Here is a 16098-nt window from a genome sequence, read left to right as displayed (position 1 = left end):
AGTACATTGAGGAGACTAGCCTAAACTAAGTTAAGTTACAGTATGCAATCAAAGCTGATGTTAGAATACTGTTTGGATGTCAAGTTTAGCATGCTTACTTGCAGCTGCTTATATTTGTTACTCATGCAGGGCTCATTTTATTGACTCTGAATGTTTGCAAAATCCCAATGTAAATGGAAAGTGTTTTCCAAGACTCAAAAGTGCTTGTCCAAAGGAGAAGTACGAACCGTTATCTGAACTAACTACGTTGTGAATTGCATCCACACATCAGCAGCCTTTTAACTGTGTTAATGTTAATTGCAAGGATTCCCACACCAACGTCTTAAAATGACAGGCACTCAATTAGACATACACTAGGCTACTAAACTTTATTGAATGCTACCTCTGACTAAGAATGCATTACTTTGCACTTGTATAGTCTTTTATTTTGGAATCTTAAGAGCAATAAACATATATGGCAATGTTAAAGAATTCATGTTTTTTCTTTCAGATATGTAAATAAACATTTATAAGTTGCTATTAGTGAATTAACGGGGAGATAATCGATAATCGAAATCGAATCGAAATCGAAAAAAAATGAATCGTTAGATTAATCGATGCATCGAAAAAATAATCGCTAGATTAATCGTTTAAAAAATAATCGTTTATCCCAGCCTACCTGGAAAACTTCCCCATCACCAAAACTCCTTTCAGTTAATGGAATAAGAAAGGTGTCCAAAATGTCAACGTACTGTACACTTGGGCATTTACTGTGGATGTCGTCTCCCCTGGTCCTTTATCTAATATGCAACCTCATACCATCAGTGAGTGTGGAGATTTGCTTGTTTTCTTCAGGCAGTCATCTTTATATTTTTCATTGAACAACACCAAAAAGGTTCCAGCATCATCTCCTTGTCCAATGCAGATTTGTGATTCATCACTGATAATGACTCTCATCCAATTATCCACAGTCCATTATTGCGTATCTTTAGCCCACTGTAACCTAGTTTTCTTCTGTTTAGGTGTTAATGATTTACGTTTGGCTTTTCTGTTCTAAATCCCATTTCCTTCAGGCGCTTTCTTACTGTTCAGTCACAAAGATTTACTCCTGTTTCTACCCATTTGTTCTTTCTTTCGTTTCTATTTTCTAGGCATACTGCTTTGAGTTTACCGTCCTGACGCTTTAATATCTTCCTTGGTCTACCTGTATGTTTCCCTTTTACAACCTGCCCATTTGATTTGTACTTGCTCCCAATTTTAGACACAACTGACTGGGAACAACCAACATCTTTTGCCCCACTACGAATTACCTTCTGGAAGAAGTTTTTTAATCCTATCTATTGTTTCAAGTGACAGGTCTCTTGTTGGGGCCATGTTCTTGTTGGGGCCAGTGAGTAGTCAGTTGTAAACAAAGAACTATTCTCAAGTAACTCTTTTGTAAATGGACTGAAGTTTGCTGTAAATATTATGCTAACGTTAGCATCTCTATGGGATTTCTCATATACATTAGCCATAAGCTAACGCATTAGTTTCTATTCTGTAACTTGGAATGGTAGCCTCTTGGAAGGCTAGTGCTCATAAACAAAACATAGAAGGAAATAACTGATATGTACTCTGTTGGTCTGCTTAGTTTTACAGTGAATCCTATGTGGGAAACTGTTAGGCCTATTCATCTTCTCTAATGTAGCTGGCTAGACCATGTCATTGCCACACACCCAAGTGGGGGCAAAATTGGAAATGTGTCAGAGTGACAATGCATTGGTTGATTTGGTTAAAAAGTCACAGGTTAAGTTATTGGTTATTATTGTAATGATGCTATTCATAAATAATTAGCGGTAAAGTAACTCAGACTTTAACAAAACATTTTTTTAAAGGATATCGACTAATTATCGTTATCGTCAAAATCACAAAAAATATCGAGATATTATTTTTTGTCCATATTGCCCATCCCTATTTTGAAGTGTTTGTGAGTGTGATTTGTCTTTTTTTCTAAAAAATAAAACAGCTGAATGAACAGTGGTGATTCCATAATTTTGCCAGGGATTGTATAACCTCCGTTCTCTGAAGCTGAATACAAGATTAGATTAGATTAGATTCGATTCGATTCAACTTTATTATCATTGTGCAGAGTACAAGTACAAAGACAACGAAATGCAGTTTGCATCTAACCAAAAGTGCAAGCTGACAAGAAAAATAGTGCAGTGTAGACAGTAGTATACAGTTGGTTTACAGAAGGTGGTTTAGAGTAATATAAATTAAATATAAATATATGCAGTGTATTAGTAGTTACCTTGTAACTATGTATGTAATATGAACAATGTATGAACAACAGATATGTGCAATGTAGTAGCAGTAACATTATAATAGTAGTAATACAGTTATCAGTGTTTCCCACAGAATTTGATTCAATTTGTGGTGGCTGACTTGGGCAACGGTGGTGGGGGGTGGGGCGTAATACATTGTAGGTGTGTAGTAGGTTTAAATTGAGTTACTGTCACTTTAAAATTGTCTTAGGTAGGTCTAGTTGAGTGCCAGGTCTTGTAGGTCTAATTGAGTGCCAGGGTAGAGGTGTTGTGGGTCCAAGATGGCAATCAATGGGAAGTCTTTCCTTATGAACCATTCTCCAATCACCCATCTTGGGTCATTTTTCGCGGGCCTTACACTATAAGGGCACATCACAATAAATAAGTCTTATTTTAAACAGTCTGCAGTGACCAATTGGTAAGGTTCAAGGAGTCAGTAGGTGAGTTTACGTGGCCAGTTTTTTTGTCGTTTTGATAAAACTTTTTTGAATGAAAAATGCGTGCCATCTGTTTACATGGGGTGTGTTCTAGTCCAATAGGTGCTCTCAAGTGCTCTAGAATCTTTGATCGGAATAGCCATTGCTGCTTTTATTTTGCTTGAGAAGCTACAGCGGGCAACCTGGTATGCATGGGATCTCTGAGCTGTGGTCATCCTGCGCAGGGTCACTGGTGTCTGCGAAGCAGGAGTTCTGCAGGAAAGCAGTGACTGTAGAGCCAAAACATCCTGTATCTCTCCCGAGTGCTGAAATCCCTCTGCTGAAGAGACTATCAGCTGACACTGGAGCATCGAGGAGGGGGAGCGGCTCTCTCTCTGGGAAGTCCAATAGCGTTAGCCACAGATGCTGAGACTAGGCTTGTAGGACGCCAGAAATCCAGTGGCATCCTCAGCTCGGTGAGCTCGGCTGAGTTCACCAAGGCATCTGAGCAGTGGAGGATCTCACCAGTGTACACCTGCAGGATGGCCATGGTGTTAAAGGCTGGCTTCTATGACTTCTACACCAGGGAAGTTGTGGCGCGACAGGGCTTCGTTGGCAGTGTGGTCCTACCAGCAGTCGATGGGGCCTGTGGGGTGAGGTAGGCACTACCACCTCTTCCCACTGACGTCTGTGCTAAATAGAGGTGGTCCCGGAAGGCTGGTAATGAGCAATCCTACTTGGCAGGATGAACCCCAAAAAAGCAGCTATCCATTTTTGTCTGAAGACATCACTTCATCGGTAAGGTTGAATGGATCTGCTGGTAACCTGGTTTGCTGGTAGCTGGTAAGGCTCCAGCCAAGTGCGTGGGTGGAGAGGTGGAGAATGCCTCACTTTGAGCAGCAGCACAAACCAGAGAGTAAGCCCACCTCTGGCGGATTCACTAAACAAGAAAAATGTAACATCTGGGGCTCCATCACAGCGAAGGTGGCTGGTGAAGGCAGGACAGAAGGCAGAGTGCTGTCTGGGCATGTTCCAGGCCCTGGCATGCCATGCATTGATCATGCCCATCTGTTGCAGGGATAGTACGCCTGCATTGTGGAGTGCAGCTGCGGAACTCGTCCAGTTTATCCTAGTGTGCCCTTATAAAGTGTAAGGCCCATAAAAAAATTCCGTAAGATGAGATTGGTTCAGATCAATGTCGTCATATACGGATGACTTCCTATTGGTTAATATTGAGGGAACTCGACGGAGAGAAAACAACTAACTGTATTTTCCGGACTATAAGTCACACTTTTTTTCATAGTTTGACTGGTCCTGCAACTTATAGTCAGGTGCGACTTATATATGAAAAATATATATAATTGAACATGTTTTTAAATGTTAATTCATATTAACTGACATGAACCCTACATAAAACATTACCGTCTACAGCCGCGAGAGAGCGCTCTCAAATGCACAAGTTCTGTGCACTTTCAGTCAGAAATTAGTGCCTGCACTATGCTTGAAACACACGTGCATACCTAAATCCTCAAATTATGGCCCGGATTCTAATTATAGCTGGTCCTCAAATTCGGACAAATAAAGGCCAGTAATAATTTTGTTTCCATTTAACTCATAAAAGGGCTCTTCTTAATATTTTTATATTGTTGGTTGGTTTAAAGGTTGTATCAGCGATAGCGGGGATACGTCACTTCTGTTGATGTTCAAACAAAACCGAGAGCTAGCTTGCTACTCCCTCCCCCTCCCTCCTGTGCAATCAAAACTCTCCTAAACGCGCATCTTGATTTTGAGCAGTTTATAGGTAGGCCTATATGAGCGATGTCCGCCGTGTTACTCTAGGCCAGTGGTCGGCAAATAGTGGCCCGCGGGCCAATTTTGGCCCGCCATCTATTCTATCTGGCCCGCGAGATGACGTTAATTTCGGAACAGTATTGGCACGCGAGTGCGCGTAATCTCACTTCCTTAAAAACCTCTGCGTCCGTAAATGGTTTGTTGTGACGGGTAAGAACCCATGCTGCTTTAAGGGACGCACTCGTAACCCTTTGCTGCTCGGTGAGTGATTGAACTAGTATTTTGGTGCTGTGTGCATATCCAGCCTCCAATGCTTTAATTTTATGCGTTCGCACCTCTGTCCCAGGAGGATACACGTTTTTGAACTGGCCATGTTTTGTCTCATGGTGTCTTCTGATGTTGTATTCTTTGTAAACGGCAGCCTTGTTGCAAATGAGACACGTAGGCTTGGCATTAATAAATGCAGGCAGGATAAACGCATACCTCTGCTTCCATTCTTCTTTGTAGGTCCTGCATTCTGAATCCATTTTTCTTTTCAAGGCTTTCGACAACGACATTTTGCATCGATAACTAGCATATAGCAATGTTCAGCTAATCATTTACACGTCATCCAAAAGAATAATATTTGTATACATTAGTTACGGCAGGTTGCTAGGCAAGTCGCCTGTTTCATGAGAGACGACAGGAGATGCAGCAGGCGGCATAAAAACAGCGCACATAAGCAAATAAACGTTTTTAATGGAATTAAATTAAATGCATTTTAAAAGTTAGATGATGTTTATTTTAATATAATAATTAATAATTTAAATAGTAGGCCTATAACCCCATTACAAATCTATGGCCCGCGATGCCATTGTTTGAAAAAAAATTGGCCTGGGTCCAAACGTAATTGCCGACCCCTGCTCTAGGCCTACTGTTTTCTCCCTTTCATTTCAAACCGTGACCACAGTCTCCAGAACGCATACAAAATAATAATAAAAAACGTACCATGAATTGTTTTTAAATGCCGTAAATTCCTCAAATTATGACCGGGTTCTATTATTTACTTAGGCTGCACAAAGCACAGCTTTATTTGGGGCAGGCTTAATTGAGGCAGGTCTTTATTTCTACGTTTTATTGTGAGACATGCGTTTCGTTTGGAGCGCCATACCACCAACTTTTTTGGACTGTTTGATTATATTGCTACATGTTGGGACTGATAAGCACTGAAATCTGGGGGGTATTTGATGGTTCACTATTTTAAGTTTCATGTAGGCTGAAAGAGTGTCGGGAATTCCACCCGCTGTGTTTATTGCGAGACAGACAGTCCTTTAATTAATTAATTGAAAGTGCGCTGCGCTGTGCTGTAATGGAAACCTTATTGCATAGCCAAGTAGGCCTACGGTAGCCTAAATTGAGTTATTTTTTTAATTATGCATGATTTAGCCTAGTTTTTTTATCTGATTAAATTCGTAGGCTGGAATGCATCACGACAACAATTGTGTTTAAATGTAATGGCTTTAGCCCAGGGGCGGAGTGGGGCACTAAAATCCAAAACAAACAAATTAAATTGTCATTTTTTTTATTTGTGACCATGAACGTTCTGTAATGCTAGCCTGGGTTTTCCCATGCTGCCTTACGCGCACGATTTTATTCACGCTGCTAGGCAGCCTAGATACCATGGAGCAAATTTTCGCCTCAGTCACAGGGACCAATCACAGAACGGAGGGAGGGCAGCAAGACGATGACGACACACCGAGGCCAATATGAGCTACGTACAGACTTATTTGATACACATTCGTAGCGCCCAATAAACGGCTCTGGGCATTCGTAAACCACGTTTCAAATACGAGAAAATGAATGCCTATTTCCCAGACCCCATCTCAATGAGATGAGGTCTGACGTTAGCCAGACTACTGTAATGGCTGAATAAGACAAAAATCAATTAAGATTAAACAAATAAGGCTAGCCTACACAAAAATAAGCATGGGAGAGATGAATGTGCAGGGTAACCATGAATGACATCTAGACAGTGAGCGAGTGGTATAAATATTGGTTGGACTTCCAAGTTCCCTAAAGTGTAGATCTCGGATATTTTCGTGGAAAATTCTTAATGCGTCTATCACGTCGATGGCCGCGTATGCCTCACGGCCCATACTCCTCGGCCGGCCGACCGGGAAAACTCCAGATTGTCCCGATTGCCACTCCGCCTCTGCTTTAGCCTCTGGCAAGCTCAGAAGGCAAGCGACTAGCTTGAGAGTGACGTGTTGAGACCCATTAGGATGACTTTTCATTGGCAACAGTATTAAACCAACCAACAATATAAAATATTAAGAAGAGCTCTTTAATTTTATTGAGTTAAATCGAAACAATGTCTTTTAGTGCTCGTAGACTGATAGCCATAGGCAACTGGCAATTATCATCCCGGCTATAATTTGAGGATTTACGGGTAGGATATGCCTCGGAATCGTGTGATGCGTCCAAACAGCAGCATCTGCTGGTTGAATGTCATCACGCTGTCTGTCATTGTTCGCCAAACATTCTAATCAAAATTGTAAATCTTACACAAAATAATCTAAACTTATATATATCAAGACAGACTTGCGGAACAGGCTGCAGGGCAACAGCCTATAGTTTGTTAAAATTGCACACATTAATTTACTGTTCTTGTTTCCCACCCTACCACCTTGACACATTTGCTGTGGGAAACCCTGAGCTGCCTGGCTACAGCAAGAGACCAGATGTGAAAAATGGCTGGAATTCTCCTTTAAGGCCTATGGCAATTCCAGATGCATCAGCTGCTTTCTGATAACAGATAACATGTTTCAGTATGATTACCACATAAATATCAAGCATGACTGAAAAAGAGCCCAAAAATCACACAAGCGACTCTAATGAACACTGCCTGTTCAACAGATTGTAGTACAGTGCATTTTAATAAAGTCAAAATACAACTAATTCATGTTTCAACTAATTTCATTTCCAACTTTGGTCTTCGCTGTTTATATTCATCCAAGCGCAAACACTAAAACTGCAGCCAAGATAGCAGCCCGGAGTGCTAATCACATGTTCAACAAATATCCAGACATTCCGGGAGACTTTAACAACTGCAGGCTTGACACTGTCCTTCCATCTTTCCGACAATATGTCGATATGCCGATTAGGGAAGTTATGGGAAAATTAGTAACGCTAAGCGCAGCCACAGTCATTTAGATTTATTGCTCGCCATTGCAGCCATTTTGTCACCACTTAAACTTAAACAACTTGCTGTACTCGCACGTGTTTGGTGCGCATGTGTGTATAGCAGAGAACCGGCAGGCAGAAAGGTAGCGCTCTGCAGCAGGCGAACAGAATGTTGCAGCAGGCAAATTAATTTAATTGTTAAAATTCCGATTATTAACTTATCTGCATCAAGCATCGAATCGTTCTAGAGAGAATCGCGATGCATCTAAGAATTTCAGTGTTCAGTGTGCTTGAAGTGTACTGGAGTGTTTTTGGACTTGGACTGGACTACATCAAGTTTTGCCTGGCTAATTCCATCCCAGCCATAACAGTAAAATGTACCCCATTTCAAGACCATGGATGACAGTAATAAAGCTAATGCTCAAAGAAAAGCATCAGGCTTTTCAATGCAAAGACTGGATCACAATCAAAGACTCAATTAAAAAACTTGCAAATAAGGACAAATTAGAGCAAGACTTCAGCAGTCTGAACACTCAGCAGGCCTTTCAGAAGGTGAAAACACTCATTGGCTCCATCCCAAAAACCTGCACATCACGCATGGATCCCATTTCGTTCACCACAGATCTGAACAACTTCTTTGCCAGGTTTGATACCACCAACTTGAATGTGAGAGGCAGCTCAGAGATCTTCCAGCGCCTAAGCAGTCATAACCTATGCCCTTCATAGAATCAGAAATCATACAGGAATGTATACCACCAATTCAGAAGCTGGCAAAGCGCCCGGACCGGATGGGATCACAGGAAGGCTACTCAAGACCTGTATTCTGGAACCTGTCCTTTTCTCCCTCTACTGTGAATCATTCCTGTTTGACATTCCCAATCTCTGGAGAACATCTGTAATTATCCCCATTCCCAAGAAACCCCACCCCTCGGAACTGAAGACCAGTTGCACTGCATCCTCTCAGTTGTCAGTCCACATCTGGACCCATATCCGTTTGCATACAAGGCTGGAGGGGGGGAACATGCCTCCTCCACACTCTCCTCCAACACCTGGATACTCATGGCCACTATGCCAGGGTGAACTTCATTGACTTCATTTCAGCTTTTAACGTCTCCACATCCACTTCATACACAGCTTCCTCAGTAAAAGACCTCAGGCTGTCAGGTCAGGGACCAACACATCCCCTTAAATCTCTATAAACACTGGAGCCCCGCAAGGCTGTGTTCTGAGTCCATTCATATACACACTCTACACCAATGACGGTCTCAGCCCATCTCCCATCACAAGGTATTTCAAATATTCTGATGACACTGTCATACTCGCACTTCTATCAGACAGGAACTCCGTCACAGCCTACCAACAAACTGTTACACATTTCTCACAGTGGTGTACAGACAACCACCTCCTTCAAAATGCAACAAAAACAAAAAGAACTCAAATTTAACCCCCGCCGCAAAACCGCTCCAAAGGACCACATTCACATTCACAAAGGAGCATTTCACCGCTGGGAAGATTAATGTGTATTTAAATTGGGTCATTTATGTTGTAGAAATGTGGAGTAATCATTGAAGTCAGTGCCTTCTTGACCAAGAAAAAGCCAAAAATATATTTTTCATCATATGGATAAAAGCAACAACTCCCAAAATTCCCTGCCCTTCACTGCCCTACCAAGCCACCCCTCCAGGAAGTAGCCCACAGCACACAGAGGGACTCATTAATGTAACTTGTTGGCATTAATAAGGATTCTAAATTGAAAATGATCATTGTTTTATGTTGCACTCAATCTTGTGGCCATATATCGAAGGTCCTGTTCTTCATATAGAGCTATTTTGCAAACATTACCAGCACATCATTATTGCCTGTTTGCACCAAAATCACGCATTTTAGGCTACATATTTCCATGTCAGATGCCCCGTCAATTGACAGCATAGGTTAACATATTCGACATTTAACTAATGTGCTAGGCCTATTAATTGTGTTAGTTGTACCTGCTCCAGGGAGAAAGGGATCCCACGGCCACCCCACACCATTCCACTTCTCATCCTCTGTATGTGAGACCTTCTCAGCAATAAGCACAGGCGCCTGCAAAGTAGTCTATACTATATATATATATATATATATATATATATATATATATATATATATATATATATATATATATATATGTGAATACCCACCCCTGATTTAGGATGTTGTAAAATATCGAAGTTGTAGGACGTTTACATAGGTTAAACTACTAATGTTTAGCTTAAACTTTAGCCTTTGTATACAGTGGGTGCTATTTCGTAATCGTCGTTTCACTCACGCTCCGCGTCTTTCACGCAGCTGCGTGAAATGGATTATAACCGTCGCCACTAGGTGGCAGCGGCCAGAGCCGTATATGGAGCCGGATAGACGGCTGGCTGTGGCATCGCTGGTGTGGTTCCATTTGGCAGGAGCAATGAACTGTCAATGCATTTAATTAATCATACCTCACTTGTTGAAGCTCGGCGGATCAACCTCTGTGCAGCTCTAAGCACCTTTTAATAATATAATAATAATAATAATAATAATAATCAGAGGCATTGCTAGAAGTTAAAAACAATCATGGCTTTAGCCCAGAAGTAAAACCTCATACATAAGCAGGGGTTCGGGGAACATTTTAAAAGTTGGTTTCTTAAACATGCAACTTGAACGTAGTTTGAGATGATTTGATTATTTTCTGTTACTGTTTATTATTTTATATTTATTTTTAACAGCCAAACAAATGTTGCACGAGTCGCATTTCAGATGTCGGGTATTTGCGCATAGCGCGTGAATCTGAGAAGAAAGAATGTGATGAGAGGAAGACTAGATTATAATATTGAATAAATAACACTGCAGTTTTTTAATTTAAGATGAACAATATCAGCATAATCCATGTGTCTCTTCACAAATTATCAATCCGTTATCAAATCATTCCGCCTTGACTCAATTCAGTTTTATTGCGATGTCGAACTTAATTTCCAGGCCACTGTCAATTTTTCAATTTTCTAGGCCTGACATCTTTCAACATTATTACCCTCAAAGTTAAATAAGAAACCTTTTCAACTCGGCTATTTAATTAGGGCGCAGGCTACTTGTTGGGCATATGGTGTGTTTTCTTTTTTTGAGAGAGGGAGAGAGAGAGAGAGAGAGAGAGAGAGAGACCCACACTTTGCGTAATGTCTTTTTAAATGTAGGCTATTTGTTACCGTTTTCATTGGCTTATGCCGAGGAAACAAACTTCGCCAAACACACTGAACTTGAATACAACATTCTTTAGAATGCATCTGAACAACTGTTTCCAGATGTGAATCTCAAGCACGAAATCTGTTGCCATTGACAGCGGTCAAGATACCATACCATCCCCCCCTCATCTGACTTTTGTGCTTCAGGTGCTAATAGGCCTACACCACCCGCCCCCTCCCCTTAATCCACTGAATAGACATCTTATTTACATCACAATAGCTAGCAGAGAAAGGCCAACACATCAGATCAGCTTGCTTACTTGTGTGAAACAGCAATGTGTAGGCAGTAGACATTTGATTATCAAGCTAGCAGTTCAAATTATTAGTGGTTCGATACCCATGTGGAGTTAATTTATGCTATTTAGGTGTTTGTTTTTTGGGTGGCATATTCATGGTTCAGTGCATGTACTAGGCCTATAGACAATTTTGACATTTAAACATGTCATGCATATTTGTGTTCTTCTCTAGTTTATAGGCCTATCAGAAAGTGACAAATCTGCAAGCAGCCACATCTGTCAAAGACTCGTCATCAATCGTGAAACGTCATCAACGCAGCCAGTTAACATGGGAGCCAGTTGCCATGTAACACCGGTCCCCCAATACAAGACGGGGTAATAATTCAAGTTCAACCAGTAGGGATATCAGTCCACCAGCAAGACATTGTTTCGATTTAACTCAATGAAAAAAGACCTCTTCTTAATATTTTATTATATTGTTGGTTGGATTAATACTGTTGGCAAAGAAAAGTCGTTTTCCTAGACCATGGGTCTCCAACACTCGCTCTCAAGCTCATTCGCTTGCCGCCCCCTTCGAGATTAGGCTGAAGCAGGCTACATTTAAACACAATTGTTGGTGCGACTCAAGGCATTCCAGCCTACGAATTTAATAAAAAGTAAATCATGCATAATTAAACAATAATTCAATGTAGGCTAGGCAAAAGGGTTTCCATTACAGCACAGCCCCTGTTCAATGAACGGCTACCTTGTCTCATAATAAACAGCGGTGGAAATCCCGACACTGTTTCAACTGCATTAAAACATAATAGTGAGCCATCAAATACTCCCCAGATTTCAGTGCCCATCAGTCCCAACATTTAGCAATATAATCAAACAGTCCAAAAGTACATTAAATCCCAAACCAAACCGAAAATGTTTTTGATAGCCTACCGGTATGCCACTCCAAACAAAAGGCATATCTAAACACAGGTTATAAATTTAAAAAAGCCTGCATCGAATACCAGCCTGCCCCAAATAAAGGTCATGTGCAGTCTAAGTAAATAAAAAAAAAACCCAGCCATAATTTGAGGATTTACGCTAAGCAAGTAGCCTGGATTATTTTATGATGGTTGGTAGACAAACTGGCTTCAGATATCCAACCGAGTGAATACGAGATTGTGCAGTCTTAGATGGCTGTGGTGTAGTGATGTGATGCTGATGGGGAGTTTTACATAGCTAGCGTAAACCTATAGGTTATTATTTATTTAGCATACCTATAAGGCTTTTTTTCTTATCAAAAGTGAGGGGGACGACGGCCGTCTCTTCAGCACTGCGGGGGACATATCCCCCACGTACCCCGTGCCGCCGGCGCGCCTGCTTGGCCTTAACACCCAATAGACAGAGGCAAAATTCCCAACACTTAGGGTACGTTCAGACTTAGCGTCTTTTTCTGACAAAAGAAGTTATGCAGACCTCTTTTTCAGTTTGAAAAAAAAATCTGCCAGCGTTCTTGTTCCAAAAAGCAGCCGGAAGCGTCTTTTTGCGATAGACAAAGTGACTAACGTTACGTGTGGGTACAAAATGTCGCGGAAGAGAAAACTCACGTTGGCTATTGCTTTTGGTATGTTATGGTAAAGTTGTGAAGTCATGTCAAACAATTCCCTATGCTCAGACACTAAAATGAGTCTCTCGACCGGTGTTCTGTCACCTTCTCAATTTTTTACTTGGTTGTCATGGGAAACCACAGGTCTCGGTAATCTGCTTGTGATTGGTCATCCGTAAAAAAGACAGCATGACGTATGGCGTTTTTCCGCTAGAAGTTGAACATTTCTCATTTTCTGAGCTGCAGAAAAAGGCGGTTGCAGTCACGTTTTAAAAGAAGCCGACGACTTTTTTGAAAACACGGTCTACTCCATAGGGTTATAATGTAAAACGGATGCCGGCAGCTGAGAAAAAGATGCCTAGTCTAAACGTACCCTTATTCAACAATGAAAATCTTGCCAAAAACCCAAACGCGCGGCCTGCTCACTCCATTGTAGAAAATAAACTTCCAAAAATAACGATTAATATTTTTTTTCTTTCAGTTAATTCAAAAGTTTCCAAAAAGTTCAAAACTGATCATTTTAATGGTTTGGCCAGGTCGGCATTAACTTCAAAAAATTAAAGATCACAGTTCATTAACGAAAAATCCATCAAAAAAGTGGTATCTTCAAGCATACCTCCGTTGAAGTGTATCAAGTTCACCACGGCAACATTCCTCTCTCCAGTTTGCGTATTTGGGACAACAATCAGGACCTTAAAATGGCTTGCACAAAACTCTTGATCAGTACTCAGCATTTGTTTATTGTTGTTGTTTATTTAAACCAGTAGGGCCTAGCAGATAGAGTGAGAGGGAGCGAGAGAGAGAGAGCAAAAAAGAGAGCAAATGAGCCAGCGAGTTTATTTACTTATTTGTGTGTAGGTAATATGTTGTCAAATATGTTTAAACTTAAACTACTTATAGAAGTAGTTATGTCTTGTTGTATTAGTTTGTTCTGTTATTAACGTAATGCCAGCCAGCCCTGACCCACCTGGAAAAAAGAGACTCATATGTGAGATTGCTGTTCATAGACTTCAGTTCTGCATTCAACACCATAATACCACAACAACTAATCTGCAAACTTGACAAACTGGGACTCAGTACCTACCTCTGCAACTGGCTACTGGACTTCCTCTGTCAGAGGCCTCAAGTAGCACGTGTTGGCAACAATATCTGAAGCAGCATCACACTGAGCACGGGGGCCCCCCAAGGCTGCGTGCTCAGTCCGCTGCTCTTCACCCTGCTGACGCATGACTGCACTGCAACCTACAGCAACAATCACATAATGAAATTTGCTGATGACACAACTCATCACCAAGGGCGACGAGACTCAATACAGGTTGGAGGTCGACCTTCTGACCACGTGGTGCAGGGACAACAACCTCCTGCTAAACGTCAGCAAGACCAAGGAGATTGTTGTTGACTTTCGGAGAGGTCACACCCAACACCTGCCACTGACCATCGACGGTGCTGTGGTGGAGAGAGTGAGCAGCACCAAATTCCTGGGGGTGCACATCAGTGAAGACCTCTCCTGGACCACCAACACTGCATCACTGGCGAAGAAAGCTGCAAGAAAGGAGCAAGTGCTCCACCAGCCATCATGACCACATTCTACCGAGGCACTATTGAGAGCATCCTCTCCAGCTGTATCGCTGTGTGGGGCGGAAGCTGCACTGAATACAACATGAAAGCCCTGCAGCGCATAGTGAACACAACTGGAAGGATTATTGGTGCTTCACTCCCCTCCCTGAAGGACATTTACACCTCCCACCTCACCCGCAAGGCGACCACAATTGTGAGTGATGCAAGTCACCCCGCTCACAATTTGTTTGATCTACTGCCCTCTGGGAAGAGGTACAGAAGCCTGCGCTCCCGCACCACCAGACTCACCAACAGCTTCATACACCAGTGGGGTATACTACGAAGCACGTTAGACATATCTAGGCTATGTAGACATATCGAGGCTTGACAAAGCCTTGACTCAGGGGTATCCGTTAAGTGATACTACGATTGCAGTTATGTGATATATTTGTCAAACTAGGCTTTCAGCTCAGATCTGAGCGCGTTCTCAGTGTTGGGATGACTTTGGCCAATCGTGTAACGTGGAGACGCACAAGACCGCCTCTATTTAAAAACAATTACTTTTTACAACAACAATTACAATTACCGCATTCATGAGCGATAACTTAATCTACACTGCGGTCATTTTTTGTGTCTAACCTCTAACATCAAATAAATCAATTGTCATCAGTTGTTGTATGGTATGCACGTCCATAGTGGGATATTTGCACGCACAGCACTATTAAAGCGCATTTGAGATCCAAAATGTTAGTAGAGGCGGAGCTCCACCTGTAAGATATATGACAGAATCCTACACGTCAGATAACTTAGTTTTTAAGACAATTGATTGGTCAGTTTGCGGTGGATTACACAATTTGAGCTATAACTTAGCACATAACCTCCTCCCAACCAGGTTTGGTTGACAGCATAAGACACCATGGTGATATAGCGACACTAAAACAGATCCACTTTCGTGTCACAGCATAGCCTGGCTTAGAGATTCGTAGTACACCCCACTGGCTGTTAGGATGCTGAACTCTCTCCCCCCCTCTCCCCCCTCCACCCTCAGCTACATAACATCCTGGACTTTGGACCCACAATGGCTGCCTTGCACTACTCCACTTGCACTACTCCACTTGTACACTTGCACACTTTGCAACTTGTTGTTGTTGTCCTGTTGTCCTGAAAACACAACACACTTCTGCTGCTCTTACATAACTTGCACCACTATGCCACTTGCTTACTTGCACTACTATATTGGCCTGACTTTGCACTACTATATTGACTGTCTATGCACAATTTCAACCCAATTTTGCTGCTCTTATTTATTCATTGTATGTGCCTTCTTATTTACTTTTTATTGTTTACTTGAATGTTATGCTTGTCTGTGGACTTAATTGGTAAAATTATGTCTTGTCTCCACAGTGGGATAGTGAGAAACGTAATTTCGATGTCTTTGTATGTCTTGACATGTGAAGAAATTGACAATAAAGCAGACTTTGACTTTGATATTGTTTTTAGAGGGAATATACGAACGTCATTTTTGAGCAATTTTGACAGCCCTATAGCCTATGTTTGACAGCTCTATAGCCTATTTTTTTTAAAAATGCATGCCATGCCTGTTCGCCCACAGATCCTTTCGGATTCGGAAAGTTTCCCAGTTTCTGATAGTAGCCTATGTGGCCGAAATAGAGTATTTTCTGATCAAATAACACCTAGGCTATTAGGCCTAGCTTTGCACCCTGCCCAAGCATCTTCTTTAGCTCATATGTGAGAGCGCAAAGTAGGCCTATATTCAACAGATGGAAAAGGAGACATTTTATTTATTTATTTTTTTCCCGAAAA

The 16098-nt window shown here is 41.6% G+C and overlaps 1 protein-coding gene across 8 annotated transcripts in view; it reads right to left on the bottom strand.

The window, feature by feature from the left end:
• znf341 (zinc finger protein 341) overlaps positions 1-16098 on the bottom strand; it is a 147145-nt gene that overhangs the window by 120923 nt on the left and 10124 nt on the right. The window lies entirely within an intron of this gene.

This window comes from Alosa alosa, chromosome 4 (assembly GCF_017589495.1).
Source record: "Alosa alosa isolate M-15738 ecotype Scorff River chromosome 4, AALO_Geno_1.1, whole genome shotgun sequence".
NCBI lineage: Eukaryota > Metazoa > Chordata > Actinopteri > Clupeiformes > Clupeidae > Alosa > Alosa alosa.
This window is presented reverse-complemented; position numbering and strand designations above follow the sequence as displayed.